A 15,993-nucleotide genomic window follows, 5' to 3' on the forward strand; every position below is an offset into this window, starting at 1 on the left:
TTAGGAGCACAAAATCATCTCACCCTCTTAAAGATCTTTTCCCTCTTTTCACACATCCATATTCCTCTTTGCTTTCTGCTACTGCAAAATGCAATTGCTGCTAGTGTTGCTGCTGGACACCTGAGAGCAATTTTAACAGTCACACTGAATTTTCCCGAGCAATTAAATAATCAGCAAAGGAAACTAATTCTTCTCTAGTTTCTGTTTTTCCTTTTTATTAATGTTGGAAAATGTTTTATACCTCATAGTGCTCACTACTAAAATTTCTCATCACTGCTCCAACTCCTTGGTATTGTCATGAAGAACAATCTTTGCATATATTTATGAACCATCTTTTAGTCCAGAGGTCTCTAGGAGAATTAATTGTGATCAAAACTGGAGTTATCTATAAACAAACTCCTGTATAAATATAATGTGTTCTCTATGTTTGTATGCTGCAGGACCTGTACCTCTTTCTACAGAAAGGCAACTTTTTCTGTAACAGAACAGTAGCAGACCAAAATACCTGCACTGTCTTAAATGTGAAGTGTACTATCTGACTGAAATTGCACAGGAAACATAAGAAAGCAAAATGATCTGCAAGCTCCTGTAATCAACTTCATGCCAGAACTGGCAAGATATTTTTAGCTATGGCACACTGTTGAAGATTTATTTAGGGATGTAAGAGGTACTCAAATCTGGAGGTGGTGACCATTTTAGTTATGGTCCTGCTGCCTTCACATCATTCAAATTATCCTCCCACACACAACCTTGCCTGACCTGTGAAACAGCCCTTTCTTTTCTCCCTCCCTGCCATGATCACTTTTACTCCTGCTCACCACTGTCTCTTCTACTACCTTCTATAAAACTAAAATCTTGATTTTTCCTCATTTCCCCATATTGTAGTTCCCTCCCACCTCCTTCTCAAGCTCCAAATTACTTCCCCATCCAGGTTTACTACCAGATGCTGTATTTTAATGCAGGGAAACATCCCAGCCTTATATATGCACAAAGGAAAGCGAGTTACATTACATACGGACTTCATAGTGAGGGTGGTCAAACAGGTTAAACAGGATGCCCAGTGAGACTGGAATGTCCACCCTTGGAGATATTCACACCTGGGCCAGGCAAGGCGCTAAGCAACCTGACTTTGAAGATAGCCCTGTTTTGAGTGGATAAAGGATGAGATGATCTCCAGTGATAACTTCTAATCAAAATTATTTCATGATTCCATAATTCTAACTACATCTTGAAGGAAAATAGGAAGAGGAAGAACACACAAGAATCTAAGAGAAAGATGGTTTTCTGGCAAGAAGAAGAAGGAATACAACAAAACAAACCAGAGCTGTGCACAGTTAGTCTGCTTTTCAGCTTGCTTGCACTGAAGTAATTCAGGATGAAGTCAGATGGATGTTAAAATCAGTAGAGAACCAAGAAGAGAATCAACAACAACATGTCTGTGGTTAGTCTAGGCTTGCTTCATCTGTCTGGACTCAAGGCCTGGTTACTAATGTGTGTGTTGTCTTCAGAATATCCTCAGCAGGAATATTCCAGTGTACCATCTGTTTTATTTCCTGCAGATTCAGATTAGGAGCACGATGCAGGCAGTACCCCACCTCCTCAGAGCTTGGGCTGAGCAATGAGCCAGGTGCTGCAGCCAGATGCGTGCCGTAGAGTAACCTTGTTGGGGGGGCCAGAGAGGAGTAGGTACAGAGCAGAGGTACCCCTGCTCCCTTCAGGGCAAGCAGCAGTTCCAGCTCCCTCATCCTCTGACCGTTTAAGAGTATGGTTTGCGTTCCAGTGTGTGAATACGTGAAATGTCCAAATCAAACGCGGAGCTGTGACAAGTCTATGCTGTTGTGGGAAATCTTCTCAAATCCAGGTGATCACCTATGTAGGTTTTATAGTACTGCTAAAAATCAAAGTGAAAGCAGAGAAACAGAAATGTAAATGTAAACAGCATCCCAGTTTTTGAGGAGGACTTCCCAAATTCTACAAAAGGGAATGTATTAGTGATCTTAATTCACACTCCTCAACCTCACAAACAATTTATGTTTGCCCAATTTGAGATGTCGCTACCCTTTACTACACAGAACAACTAAAGATCCTTGATTCAGAAGTCCAAGTAGTTAAAAAATCCCTAGAATCTTTATGAAGAAAATGGTTCTGTGTTCCAGTTTATTTTACTGCTACTGCTGGTTTATTTGGGAGACACATCACTACTGGATAAACAAGCATTGATAATACCAGCATCTGTTTTATAAATATTATATTATAAAGTATTGTTCTTCCACTATCCTCTTAAACAGAACAAGTTCCTGAAATTGAAAGTCCAGTAACAAAGGGCACAAATAGAACAAGAAATCTGGCAGCAAAATATTTCTTTTTAAACAATAGAGCTGCAAGAGCAACACCCTGTTGTATAGCTCAGTAGAAGGGTACTGACAAATACTGAAACATAAAATGCCAAATCGCCAAACAGCTTTAATATGATAAAAAGTTCCCCCAAATCCAAGCCATTAAACCAAAAGCCAATACAGGAGCTTGAAAATGATGGTAAACTATAATATATCACTCGTGGGTGGCCTTAATGCTGAATCTGGGATGAATTACATGAAAAAAATCACAGAAGATTTTTAACACAAAAAAGAAATCTGAAAGGCAAGCACAATGACTGCCATAACAGAGAATTTAGCAATTCCAAACACAACATAAAAATGCTGTGTGCTTGAAGGCTGTGCTAAATTTTCCTCTGAGACTTTTTTATGGGATTATAACAGAAACAAAAATATCCTGACAACTTGAGAGAAAAATGAGTGACTTTTACTTATTAGACCAATTGATAAAGTTGGAAGAACAGACAAGCTTCCAGGCATGCGGGTGCTTCTTTGGATCTGAAATAGAAACAGCAAACTTCAAAGCTAAATTCAGGTTAAGAACAATTGTGCTGAGTTAGGACATCTGCTTTGTTTCAAATGTTTATTAATTTCTTTTTTAAAGGCTGTAAACGATGACCTGGGAAATAAATTTATAATAATATAGTCCTGTACATGGATTATTATTTCTAAAGCAGGCTTGCAATTAGAAAGGGATCTAAGGAGTAAAACTTACCCCAGCAAATCTGCAAAAAATCACATTGACTTTCCATGAGATTTACAATCCTGTTTGCTTACATTGCTTTAGAAAATATTAATTGGATTCCTAAGTCACTTAGATGCTTTAGAAGATTTTACTTTCATTGAAAAAGGCAATAACCAAGTCAGGGTACTGCCAAGAAGTGAATACACCTGGGTCCTTGTTGCTTACGCAAACCCAACTGTGGCTGCAGAACCAGCTATGCCGGGGACTGGTGTATTTGCCTGAACAGACCTGGTAACAAGCTCAAAGCTTAAGATCTGACATAAGCACAGACAACAGACAACACCAGGCAACACTAAGCAATGCTCTGAGGTGGCTCGGCTGTAATACAGCTCTTAGGCTAGTTGTAGCAATGATGTAAATATTGTTTTCTAAGTTTGTCACTGGTATTATTGAAACTTTTCATGGGAGATGATTGGAAAGGTAAAGCAGAGAAATAATTTTCTGTTATTGGCCATTCAGGAATTTTTAAGCTGTTACTTTTTCAATCATCTACAACAGTTTCCTTGTTTTTAGAATGAGCGCATGATATCATATCCTGAGCCCTTCCCTTTTCTTTCAGCTTTCTGAGGCACTAGGAGGAGTCCAGCTAGAGTCATCATGTGAATTGGTCTGTAATACTGTAGTGGAGCTGCTTCTGCCATCGTCCGCCTGCCTGCCTTATTCATACTCCTTAAGAAATTGCTGCTCTAGGACAAACGACCCTTTAAGCACAGTGAGTATCAGCTAAGAAAGCAAACAATCTATATCTAGCTTGTAAAGTTGCATTGGAGACAGATCACTTCTCTATCTGTTTACATGTATGTGCAGTTAGGGACAAAAATACAAGTGAAAGGAGAAGTCGCTGTCATTATCCACCACTGAAGTGAGAAGAGAAAGGAGATTCCTGGCCCAGCTGGGGTGAGAAAATGGATAGCAGCAACGTGGGAGGCTCTCGGGGTGCACAGACTGGATTAAAGGTGTGGGCTAGGTGTAGGAAAGGGCCAAGGTACAGGTACTGTGCAAGGCAACGTACCCATTCGCTGTGGACAAACAGGAAGAAACAGCTGCTAAAATGTATACACAAGCAGCTCTGTGTGAGCATGTGGCATTGTATTAATGCTGGATGACAAGCACCTCTTGTTTATTCTTAAACTTGCTTGACTTAATGAATGCACTAGTACTACCTAGTAATAAGCAAAATAAAAGGAGAATAAAAGAACTAGTTTTCTGCACTAATCTCCACTCATCCCTAAAGCACACAGGCCAAGCAAACATTAACAGTGAGTCATTGATTCTTTTTAGTATAACTACATAACCCGTGGTGGTGTTACTTCTGCACTTCTCCATCTTGGTCTTTAGCTCTGAAACGCAGAGCTAAAGGCTCTGCCATTCTTGGTGGAGGGCCTAAGGTTTTGCCTAGATGCCTCTGCAATGCTAATTTAGTAGAAACTTGTTATATATAACAATAATATATTTATAGTTATATTTATAGCATATGAATAACTTCATATGGGCCAGAATTCTCAGTGTAAAAAATGTCACAATGAAAGTGAATAATCGGCTTGCATTTTTATCTACCAAATGATATTGTAGAAGTTATTTATTAACCTAGAAAGTTGCTTTTAAAAGGATAGAACATCTAAATTTTCCTCTGTGTGTTGCCCCGGTAGAGTACCAAACACCAACTTCATTCCAAAGTTGTAAAAGACTTATGACCATGCTTTACATAAAGCCTCACTCTGTTTTGAATGGAACCAACAGAAAGCAGTAGTGATATTTCTGTGAATGTTTAAGATAACAATAACTGGCTTCAGAAACGTGCAAATAAGTTGTGTCCTTTCCCCAAACCTTCTTTGGCGAGGCAAGCCACTGTACGGGAAACATATAAACTTTGAATATATGTCATTGATCATCCCACTTTATCCATTTTTTCTTTGCTTACTGTGGTTTTGATCAGCTCATTCACAGGCTCACAGCACAGTGTTAGTAAAAATCACTGCTTTTTGTTATCTGCTCAACTGCACTGTGAGTTAAAAACTCTTCAGTTAAAAGTTGCCAGACCCTCTTCTGTTGCTGATGTAGTTAATTTTATGACAGAACAAACCTGCCATTTTCTACAACATGATTATGGTAAGAGTAGAAGGATGCTAAAGTTGTGCTCGGGTGCTGCTCGGCCTAGCCTCAGTAGCATCGAGATTGCTGTACTAGAGGTGACCATTAGTCCACCTACTCCAGAGTTCTGCCTCTGACAGTGACCTACACTAGGTGCTTCTGATACAGTTGCAAGTAAGTCCAGAGTGATCAGCTGTCAAACAGGCTTCACAGGAGATTTTTTTAGATGCCTATCAGCTATTAGTTGACTTGTACTGTGCAACATGAGGCGTTTTTAATTGTTTCATTTCATAGAATATCACAGTGGATATTCACATTTCCATGTCAATATTTGTTTCTTGAATTCACTGAGATCTTGGTTCCAACAATGTCATGTACCAATGACTTCAGTAAAAGCTGTAGGTTTTTAAAGAAACATTATTGTTTCCTTTCTCCAGATTTAAATCTGCCACTTTCACTTCCCCTAGATGTAAATTTGCATATACATCATAGGAGAGAAAAACTCACCCTAGTCTTTTAATTGTGTGCTCTGCTGAAGAATGACAATGTATTTTTATTCTTAGTTATAGTTTGGTCTGTCTAGTTTGTGGCTACACTTTTTTTCAATTCATAAACTCATTTCAAGGGCTTCACCCACAGTTTTAGAATCATAGAATAGTTTGGGTTGGAAGGGAGCTTTAAAGGTCATCTGGTTCAACCTCCCTGCAATGAGCAGGGACATCTTCATCTAGATCAGGTTGCTCAGAGCCCCTTCCAACCTGACCTCGAGTGTTTCCAGGGATGGGGCATCTACCACCCCTCTGGACAACCTGTTCCAGTGTTTCACCACCCTCATTGTAAAAATTTTTTTCCTTATATCTAGTCTAAATCTACCCTTTTTTAGGGGAAAACCATTGCCCCTTGTCCTATCTCAACAGGCCCTGCTAAAAAGTTTGTCCCCATCTGTCCTGGTTTCAGCTGGGATAGAGCTAACTGTCTTCCTAGTAGCTGGTACAGTGCTATGTTTTGAGTTCAGTATGCGAAGAATGTTGATAACACTGATGTTTTCAGTTGTTTCTCAGTAGTGTTTAGACTAAACTCAAGGATTTTTCAGCTTCTCATGCCCAGCCAGCGAGAAAGCTGGAGGGGCACAAGAAGTTGGTACAGGACACAGCCAGGGCACCTGACCCAAACTGGCCAACGGTGTATTCCATACCATGGGACCTCACGTCTAGTATAGGAACGGGGAAGTGGGGGGCAGGGAATGGCCGCTGGGGGGACTGGCTGGGTGTCGGTCGGCAGGTGGTGAGCAATTGCACTGCACATCATTTGTACATTCCAATCCTTTCATTATTACTGTTGTCATTTTATTAGTGTTATCATTATCATTATTAGTTTCTTCTTTTCTGTTCTATTAAACCGTTCTTATCTCAACCCACGGGTTTTGCTTCTTTTCCGATTTTCTCCCCCATCCCACTGGGTGGGGGGGAGTGAGTGAGCGGCTGCGTGGTGTTTAGTTGCTGGCTGGGGTTAAACCACGACACCATCTTTCTTTCAAAGCCCCCTTTGGGTACTGGAAGGCTGCTATAAGGTCGCCCTGGAGCCTTCTCTTCTCCAGGCTGAATAACTCCAACTCTCTCAGTCTTTCTTCATAGGAGAGGTGTTCACAAGATTCACATGGGCCCACTTCTCAGGCTTGTCCCTGTCCCTCTGGATGGCATCCCATCCCTCAGGCATGTCAACCGCACCACTCGGTGTTGTCTGCAAACTTGCTGAGGGTGCACTCAATCCTACTGTCTATGTCGTTGATGAAGATATTAAACAGTACTGGTCCCAATACAGACCCCTGAGGGACACCATTTGTCACCAGTCTCCATCTGGACATTGAGCCAGTGACCACTACCCTCTGGATGCAACCATCCAACCAATTCCTCATCCACCGAACAGTCCACCCATCAAATCCACGTCTCTCCAATTTAGAGAGAAGGATGTTGTGGGGGACCGTGTCAAAGGCCTTACAAAAGTCCAAATAGATGACATCCATAGTTCTTCCCTTGTCCACTGATGTAGTCCCTCCATCACAGAAGGCCACTAGGTTGGTCAGGCAGGACTTGCCCATGGTGAAGCCATGCTGGCTGTGTGGAGTCACGTCCCTGTCCTCCATGTGCCTTAGCATGGCTTCTAGGAGGATCTGTTCCCTGATCTTCCCAGGCAGACGTGAGGCTGACAGGTCAGTAGTTTCCAGGGTCCTCCTTTCTACTCTTTTTAAAAATGGGTGCAATGTTTCCCTTTTTCCAGTCACCGGGGACCTCACCTGACTGCCATGACTCTTCAAATATCATGGACAGTGGCTTGGCAACTACATCAGCCAATTCCCTCAGGACTCTGGGATGCATCTTGTCAGGTCCCATAGACTTATGCGTGTTCAGGTTCCTCAGGTGGTCATGAACCTGATCTTCTCTTCCAGTGGGTGGAACTTTGCTCCTCCAGTCCCTGTCCTGCAGCCCATCCACTCAAGAGGTGTGGGAAGAGAGATTGCCAGTGAAGACTGAGGCAAAAAGTTGTTGAGTACCTCAGCCTTCTCCTCCTCTGTTGTTACCAGTTTGCCAGTCTTGTTCATCGGGGCGGGGGGGGGGGGGGTATGCTTTCTTTGACCTTCCTTTTCTGGCTGACATACCTGTAGAAGCCCTTCTTATTATTCTTTGCATCCCTTACCAAGTTCAGCTGCAGCTGCACCTTGGCCTTCCTGACCACATCTCTACACAACTAGGCAGCACCCCTATACTCTTCCCAAGGATACCTGTCCCTGCTTCCACTGCCTGTGCATTTCCTTCTTGCCGTTTCGTTTGACCAGCAGGTCTTGACTCATCCATGCTGGTCTCTTGCCTTCCTTTCCTGATTTCTTACACCTGGGGATCGAGAGCTCTTGTGCTCTGTGGAAAGCATCCTTAAAGATCTGCCAGCTCTGTTCTGCTCCCTTGTCCCTGAGGGCAGTTTCCCACGGGGTCCTACTGACTAACTCCTTGGATTTTGCTTTCCTAAAATTCAGGGTCCTGACTTTACTCCTTGCCTGACCCATATCCCTCAGGACTGCACACTACCCCAGTGATGGTCACTGCAGCCCAGGCTGCCCCCAATCTTGATGTCACAGATTAGCTCACTTGCGTTGGTGACCAACAGGTCCTATAGTGAATTATTTTGTTGTCATGCTTAAAAAATTCAAAGATGAAAGATATGTGAGTTTCCTTTATAGAAACCACCCAGCTCTGCTCTTGTATCCTGTTTATATATGTGTTTAATAATAAACTTTCCACCACCTTACATCCAAGAAACGTTAGGTGTGCAGCAAATGTCCAATTAATTAATCTCACAAAGAACTTGTGAGGTAGGTTCCCTCATTTTATAGGTGAGACAGAGAGTGAGACAGTTAAATTAAGTGACTTGCTTAATATCACACTGTGAGTCAGTGCTAATGCTGAAAATAGAGTTTATGTCTTCTGGTTCCTTGCCCTGTATTTTAATCATCAAACCAGACTTAACTCTAAAGTTGAATGAACTCCTTAAATTATTAAAATAATTCTTCTCAATTTCATGTTGGAGTATTATGTTTTAATCACCTAAGCAGCTGAAATACTTGCAAAAGTTTTCCTTGCTTAGGACTTTTTTAGTCTTTCTTGTTCAGATATTGCTTCAGATATCAGCTGAATATGTCTTGTTTACAGTAATCCTGAACTTCAAAAACACACTCAAGCAGATCTCCCCCCGCCAAAATAAGGAATGCATTTCAAACTCACAGCAACATCTTTGCTGTCAATGTAGCAATGCTCTTTTTCAGACTCTCAACAGCCATTCCACTTCATAATACCCACAGTTTTAATTAATGGAGCATAGTAAAGTTATTGCCCCACAGAAAGCAAAAGATAGACTGCTGGTTACGCTGTTATGACTAAATGAAAATGTAGCCTGAAGCACAAAAGAGCAATTGCGTCTTAAAAAATATCTGCTTAGAAGTGCAGTTCTGAACTATATGCTGTGTCATCTCTGAATAAACTGGTACATAAAGAGGTGCAATCTTTGCAAACATGTTGAAATGAATAGCACCTGTGTTCAGGCTAATGGTATGCTCCAGCAGCTTTATAGCTTTTCTGAGTATAGTCCACATATTTGTTTATACTGATAGGACATATACAAATTTCTCCAATCCTCACTATCTTACCTGTTTGACAGTGTTCTTCAGTATAGGAAAGAATAAATGGCCCAGAGTAGGCATAAGACTGAAAGAGGCTCAGGAGAGGGAATGAAGAAATAATATTACCATGGCTTGCTCCCTATTAAACCTGGATATAGACACAGCTGTCTGTTACACAGCCTTATACAATGCTTTGTATCATATAGTATTTTTGGTGTGTGTGAGACAAGCAGCTGTGGTCAGCTCCAAGATTTTTATAAAGACTTTTGCCATATGTAATGAATTAGGGCATTGCTGTGCATGCAGCCTTCCAACTTAATTGCCACATTAAGAGTCAGATTTGCCTACTGAATTGGAGGCTAGACAGAAGGTTCCAGGTAACAAGCCAAGGAGAGATGTTCCAAGAAGGCCGTTCAGTTTCCTCTCTGGGGTCAATAACTCTAGTTTACCATGTTGTTTTCCTTTTGGGTTTATCTTCTCCTTAAAATGTTAACTATGAGCATATTTTACACTTTGCCACTAGGGCTCTGTCATCAGTGATGAACTGTCCAATATCGGTCGGAGTACTTCTCCAACTTCCATTCCAGTTTCTGTTAGAGACTAAGATGTTTTTCTCACAGACTTCAGAAAATGGCCTGATGCCAAGTGATGAGCAGTTTGCAAGACAGCACTGTGTCTGCGCCCATCTATCAGGGCTAGAGATGCTGCCTTTCAAGGGAGTTTTTTAAAACCAGGCAGGAGTTGTCCAGTACAAAGTGGACAAAGATGACACTTCTGTGACTTTCACAGACTTTGAAACCAAACCCAAGAAAGCAATGCAAATAATTGAAAATAGTTCTGCTGCTCTTCACTTATGTGTAGTTTTATCCATAGTTCCTATTATTAACCCATCAAATGTAATGGTAATAATGTTTGAGAAGCTGAAAATGTTAATAAAACATTAGATGATATTTATGAAAAACAGGGTTTGAAATTATGATGTGCCTAGGTGTTCTCTTCCAGATTGGGAATAGAAAGAAGACTTTGTGGTCTGTGCGTCTGATCAAAACTAACCCAAACAGTAGAAATTAAATACATGCACATACAGTTCATGAGCAGAGAATCATTTTCAGCAACGATTCAGCTAATAGGTATGAAGAATGAGTCAGCCTAAGAAAATGAGAAATTGCTTGTGGATAATCTGAATGAGAATGGAGGATGCATAATACAGTATCACATTTGAGAAGAGCTCTGACAAAATACAGGCCTTGAATTTTGGATGTAGAGTTATACTTGCTTCATCTATTACTGAAGAGAATAGAAAACAAGCCAGCCTTTACGATTAAGTAGACGTCATGCTATTTTACATAATTAACTTTATTTAAGATCCTACTTTCAGCAAAAACCTCAGTGTGTCCTGCCTACCTTAGTAATCGCATTACTGGTCACTGCTCTTTAATAGGTCTATTGTAGCCTTGTTCTGTTGATTCAGCACAGAAAGAAAACATTTTAGGAATGTCAGTTCTTGAAGCAGTGGGAATTATAGGTATGGTAACAGTACACGTTTGTGAAAGGTATATGCTGTCTGCCTTCATTCCCCGTATGACAGTGAGAGGGAAACAGAGGTACAGCCATAGTGCTACTCTGAAGAAATAATATAATTAATATATATTATTATGTAGATTTGATTCCCAGAATTGAGAAAGCATTTGTGGTAATATGGTGCTTATACATTAGAGCCAGAAAATTAAACAGAAAAGAAAGTGAAAAGAAATGTATCATGAGGGAGTTGGCCAGTCCAGTGTCATTATGCAAGCACGGTGAAAGGTACAATGCTAAGGAATGCCACAAGTAACAAAAAACCCCAGTATCAGTTACCTTAAATTACATTAATTATAAAAGGTGGAGTTAGCAATGCAGGCAAGGCACTTTTTTTTCCAACATTCCTTATTATGTGTTAACCATGGCGTTGCAAAGATCCAAGAATCTTGGACCATGCAACTTGCAAAATGCCACTAGAATGTTTCTTGCTGGAACTAGGTACAGCAAGCCAAGTACAAGCTGAAACTGTAAATATAGGGAAGGACTTCTCTGTTCAATAAAACAAGCAGTTTCTGCTGAAACTAGTTTTGCTTGAGGATTAATTTGTGGTTCCAAGTGTCTTTCAGTGCTGACAGCTGAAGAAGGTAGCTCTGGGCCAGATTGTAATGTTCACTCCTTGCTCTAATGGGCGGATGTGTTTAATTAACCTTTGTTTCTGCAGAAGCAGACATTCTGGCAAGCTGTAGGAATGCTAAAGGAGGGAAATCTAAACAGCAGTGAACCTAGGCACATTCTATATATCGAGTACTAGGTAAAGAATGTTAATGTAGACAAATACTGTTTCCTAGGAGATAGGTTTGTATAAGCAACTTCTGTAAAAGAAATTTAACATGGTTCCTCCTGTAGGGCTCCCCCCCCATTAATTTCGCAAGACCCAGCTATGGTCCCACACCCTTGGGACTCTTGTGTCTGGTTAAAGACTGGGCACAGTTCTTCAACTGGGGGCCACAAAAGCATGTATTCAAGGTGGAAATATTCTGCTTAGTATCTCTTGGCTAGAGTTAGACCTGACAGCCTTGCTGCCTGTTTCATGTCCATCAATGAGTTCTCCAGACACCATAGCTTGGACAGACCCTTCCCAGAGCTTCCTGTACAGTGCAGATCTTAAGGTTTATAGCTAATTCTTCAGAAAGCACATGGCAAGTCTAATGCAAAGCAGATATCCTTTGCATAAATTTGCTGAAGGCACTGGTTTTCACTTGAAAAACTAAAGCACTGTAGATTACAATTTGTATAAATACAGCAAACTCCCTGGCCCCAATGTCCCTTGGCCCTAGTCTTTCACTAAAAAATCACCAACTTTGCATGAGTGTTTTGAATGCATGCAAATTGGAGCTTATCTTCTCTGACATTCATCAGCTCTGCTGCCACAATAGCATCATTGTTTCCTATCTCCTCCCCTTAGTAAGCAGCACCCTCCATTCTTCTCACTTCCTTTCTGGCCCAAACCTTTTCCATCTGAGAGACTTTTGAAAGCTCTGCTTTGTCATCTAGTTTTGCTACTACTGTGATCTAAATGCCAACCTCCTTCAGTCCTGGTTGTCTCAGTCTCAGTCAGCCAAGACCCTGGTTTTACTCAAGGCACCTTTCAAACTTGAGTGATGGACATTCCTTCTACTCTTGTAGTCTTACAAACAAGGTGTATTCCCAACTGACAGAAACATTTAGGTTACAGCATTTTTCTTACTATAACTACACTGTAGCAACACAGTATCAGTCACAATCATAAACTGCGCTTTTCCCACCTCAGCACTGTGATGCAGAACTCCTCCCTTCATAATACTGTGCAACCATCTCCACGTTGCCATGGTACATAGGAACTAGTGTTAAGGCTGCAGTTAAGTTACTAAATTCCTAATGCCATGCTTTCTCCACTGAGTTTCTGTTCCGGAATGGAAAGTTGTGGCAACAAATGAGGTAATCAAGGAAAAATAAAACTGGCTACAGTTGTCAGGATTATGAGTTCAATATAATTCTTCAGCTTGTTCATACTGGTCTCTGTTTCTAGTAAGGGCTGATGACTCCAAAAGCCATGAGCTGTGTGTTAAGTTCTTGGGTGATGACAATTTCCTTTATAATGTTGCCCAGTGTCTGAAAGTCTAGAGATAGGATTGTGTAGGCCTGCTACGAGCAGAGTGTCCTATTGCAAAGAGAAGGTTTGCACAAAGACTGAGGATAGAGTAAGAGCCTTGATGTCCAGATATAGACAGTGATTTCCAAAAGCTCTTAGCATTGGCCAAACTCACAGCACGGTCAGTGGATGTAGTCAGGCTGACACAGATTACTTTGGAAAATTCTTCACCAGCATGGTTCAACATGCAGCCCACTGGCCAAATCTGGTCTGTAGGATCTTCTGTCTGGCTTGAACCACCTTTACTATGGAAATTCCAAGGAGCAAGCTGCTGCCTCATCCCAAAGAGAAGGAAAGGAGGGAGGATGATTCTTGCCCATGCTTCTGAGAGGTGAGCAAGACCCTGATACAGATGAGTTGTTGCTGTGCTTCTGTCTGAATGAGTTTGTGAGCGCTTGGATGTGTGAAAGAAAACATTCCGACATAGCCTGCTGCCTTATCTCCTTGTTGGGCAGGTAAGAACAGCAGCACTCCTCCACCACTGCCACTCTCATTTGCTGCTTGTTTGGACGGGCAAGGGGAGTAGTAGGGAGCAGGGGACAGTAGGGTTCCCCTGCAGCCTATTGCCCCACTCAGCCTACCCCCCAAGCATGCTTCACTGTCCAAGTATGAATGTGTGAATGGTAGGAGGTATTAAAACACAGTCCTGAGCTGCTATTGATTGTCATCTCAATGGCCTGTCCTTAAATTGGGATCTGACTCATGCAGACTCTAGGGCTTGACTATCCTATTAATACGCTTAATGTTGCTGTAGGGTATCACTCACCAGGAAGGAATGTATGACAATACATTTCTTTGTATTTCTATTCTTTGTATTGTATTTGTGTCTCTCTTTTCTTTGGCCATCTGCATGTGATACATTACTCAATTTCCCCACACAAGTGCAGGAATTATGAGTTTCTTGTAATTATGGAAATAATTTCACTAAGTGTGAATTCTATATGCGTACAAGGATACAGGACCTATGGGTTAATCTTGCAGGCTTTTTATTCAAGTAAGTACATTCAGCAGGTTCTGGGTCCTATCTTCCTTCAGTGCAAGCATAGTGCTGATGGGGACTGAAAAGAAGTTGCTGTCCTTGGAGTCAATAGCAAAGCTCTTTCGCTAGTGGGAACAGGCACCATTCTGAGCAAATAAGATTAAAAGCCAATGGAAAGAATTACAGTATCGTCTTAATTTTAACATAATCTAAGTAAGTTACCAAAACTGAGAGCTCTCACTTAAATACAAGTTGAAACAATTACTTTATCTTCAGGGAGACTCTAAGTAATTGAGATGGATGTAAATCTCAGCTGAAACTTCTGCCTGAAGAACAGTGCTACTGGATGTGTCCATGGTTTCAGCACATGCAGCCAGTTACAGTACAGAGGAAAGCTACGTTAACTTTCAGTCAAGCTAAAGGGGTACCTCTCCTGATTTTGATAGATGGCAGTTAATTACATTTTTCCTCTTTGGAAGAAGTATACATTTCTTTGTTTTGTTAGCATGTCTGATAATGGCAGGGGATTTTTCTGAGGGTAGTCTTGGAACAAAACTGCAGCTCCAGGCACTCTGTATGAAGCCAAATACAAGGGAAGGGTGGAGTGAAGTTGCTATTTGATAATAGGAATAGTCTACAAGAAAGTTTCCTTATCTCTCTTCAATATGTGTTTTTCAGAAAGTAGCTGTGATGAAAAGGCAGGAGCTATTCTTCTCTGCTGTAAATTCTTTTCTGATAAGTCTTTTGGAAGAAATCACAATGCTATCTTCATTCAAATCCTTCCTAAGATGCATTTCTTCCATAAAGTGTTTCTATGCTAATCCACTAGGCGTTGCTATTTACATCTTTAAAAGAAACAGAGTACTTAACCTGGACTGATTGTAGATTAAGAATTACTAAGGGCATGCATGTCCCATAGAAAAGCGTAGTCCATGGAAAAAATCTATTGCCTCCTGGCAGTAGTTCTTTATATTGTGTTTTTATTTCTTATTGTTGATTGTAATCTCTGCAGGGAAAGGGCATTTGTTTTTATGCACCTTTAAGGCATTATACATGTCTGTAACTTTATGCAAATCAGTGAAGATCAAGAAGGAAACAAGAAGTAATTTTACAATACAAATTAGCTTTGCCTGAATAGCAGTCAAATTCTACTCTGTCATCCCACTGTAAATCCAGATTTGGTGCTGAAATCACTGGAACGGAATATGGTCATAGCTCTTGATACAAAGATTGAAGGGGAGAGGAGGCCAGTGATGCCTATACAAACAATAAATAACCCTAGTATTCTCTTCAGGACATGCTGACTCTATGCTGCCTTGTGCTATAGGCTACTAATATGACTCAGAAATGCATCTGCTATTTAACAGTGTAAAAAGCAGTGGTTCCCAAACCAGGCACAACTATAACTAGTGAGGTCACAACAGTTTCAAACAAGGTCACAAGATACAAGAAATTCAATTTGATCATATATTTATGCTACTATTTGGGTTGCATTAAATTCTTGCTCTACAATAGCAATTTCTTTCAGTGAAAAGTTTGGGGAACTACTGTGTTTTATTCTGTGAAAGACTAGGTGGAGAGACTATTTCCTCTGAGTCACCAGTGGGAAAAGTCCATTATTACAGGGGTGAAATATGTGAACATGACATCTAGAATTGAAAAAATCCCTACAACTGTGAACATATTCAAATCTGTTGATACAGCATATTTCAAGCCCAAAGGTGTCAACACCATTGCTTTCCAAAACTGTAATTAATCTATATGTCCAAAATATTATGTTGCTATAATAATTATCGTAACAAAGTTAATTATAGATCAGTCCTTCACAACCAAAATACAGTCACCACTAGGTAAAACATGGCAGTTATTTATGTATTATATACCACAGCTGAGAAGAAAGAAATAAGATTATTACATCCATCA

General features: G+C 40.7%; 1 protein-coding gene across 1 annotated transcript in view; it reads left to right on the forward strand.

The window, feature by feature from the left end:
• Positions 1-3,719: 3,719 nt before the first annotated feature.
• RALB (RAS like proto-oncogene B) overlaps positions 3,720-15,993 on the forward strand; it is a 53,183-nt gene continuing 40,909 nt past the window's right edge. Inside the window, exon 1 of the mRNA XM_052792141.1 lies at positions 3,720-3,832. The gene's annotated coding sequence lies outside the window, so the exon portion shown is untranslated. The remainder of the gene's footprint in view (positions 3,833-15,993) is intronic.

The sequence above is a fragment of the Harpia harpyja genome, chromosome 7 (assembly GCF_026419915.1).
Source record: "Harpia harpyja isolate bHarHar1 chromosome 7, bHarHar1 primary haplotype, whole genome shotgun sequence".
Lineage (NCBI taxonomy): Eukaryota > Metazoa > Chordata > Aves > Accipitriformes > Accipitridae > Harpia > Harpia harpyja.